A 1,669-nucleotide genomic window follows, 5' to 3' on the forward strand; every position below is an offset into this window, starting at 1 on the left:
GTGCCTGTTGGTGTTTGTGTGTTGCATTCCCTAAGGTACAGTGATGTATTCGAGAATGTGAGTGACAGAGCAAAAGTTACAAGCCGAGAAGCATCTACTAATGTAACTCACCCACCTCTCCTTTGGAAGTCAGAATGCTGTTCTGAAATCTTTGCTCTTTTCAACACATCAAAGTCCTTTAGGTACTTCATGGTGACTATCAAAATGCCGCAGCAGCTGACTGTATCATGCGCCTGCTGTCAGATTCATCAGAGGCAGAACAGCATTTGGAAGCTGCCAGCAAACACAAGAGCTGAGAAGCAGCTGCAGAACTGCTGTCCTGTGGGTGTTAAAGCCAAGGATGTTTCAGGGGAAATGAAAGACTGCAAATCGTGACACCTTTGACTTCTTTCAGAGGTGGCGGTGGTACCTTTTATACGGGGTATTCTCCAGGCCTGCCTTGGCCTCATGGTCTTCACTAGCCATCTGCCATGGCCACCATCAGAGCCAGGATGCTTATTGCACAACTGTCTTTACCTGATTATAGGGCTAACTCTCTGATGATAGTTGTTCTTAATCCAAATGCGTGTTTTATTTACAGTACTGCAGACCATATAACCACTGTGGTTTTTCTTTTTAAACTTTTATCTTGTAGCTTTTTGCTTCTGTTTGTTTAGTAAAGTATCAGTCAAACCAAGACAGGAGAGTTTCAGAACTGCACCCTGACATGGCTTCTTAAAATACATGAAGCTCAAGTAAAGATTTGGCAAGCCACACACCTGACATTTATCAAGAATGGTGAGTAGCCAGGTTAGGTTGAAATGTTACACTTAGTCTTGCCTTTAAGAATTTACATCATTTTTCATCTGGCCATTACATTAATTGAGCTTGCCTGGGTCACATCTTTGTCACAAGCAGTGCTGTTTCATCTCCAGGTGCATGTGTTGTGTCTCATCCCTTCAGAGTCTTCCTCACCTGGGACTACAGCCCGATAGGCGGTTGTGAGATTAGTGCTTAACTGGTTGCAAAGGGCAAATTCAGTCAGGAAGACAGTGAGTGCCTGCCTCTCTGGTGTTGATACGGTTGTTGACCAACCAGCCCTCAGACCTGGCTATCTCATCTGGTTTAAGTGCCCTGCTTGCTCCAGCATATTTGAAATCTGGTCTTCTGCTTTGCAACTTCTTAAGAAGATAACGGTGTGAAGGAAGTCCCACAGTCTGTTTGCATCCTAAAAGGTAAGCTGGTAGAAGCTAAGCTAAAAAAGAATAATAAAGGTTGAAAGAAAAAGTATTATAAATATATTTCAGGAGAGCCAAGATGTGGTATTCTAGCTACATTTAAGCAGAAATAAAGGGCAAAGAAGTGGTGGCAGTTGGTCAAAAATGGGGTGACCGGATGCTTGGCTCCCTGCTCAACCATGCTTTCTCTGAGTGACCGGACTACATGGTCGCTCTGAGTCTCTTCTCTAATCAATAGCATTTTCCTGCCTCACGTGGGGCATGTGAGGGCAAGCTCACCATAAGCTGGGACGTGGTCATGGCCTGTGGTGATGGAGGCATGGGAACTGGAAACACCCAGGAAAACAGATGCTTCCTGTTGTCCTGTCCCCAGTGTATTTTCATGCACCATGATTTGTTTCAGAATTCAAAAAACCTGAATTAGCTAATCCCACTTTGTTAAATGTTCTGTT

Source organism: Larus michahellis, chromosome 3 (genome assembly GCF_964199755.1).
Source record: "Larus michahellis chromosome 3, bLarMic1.1, whole genome shotgun sequence".
In the NCBI taxonomy this organism is placed as follows: Eukaryota; Metazoa; Chordata; class Aves; order Charadriiformes; family Laridae; genus Larus; species Larus michahellis.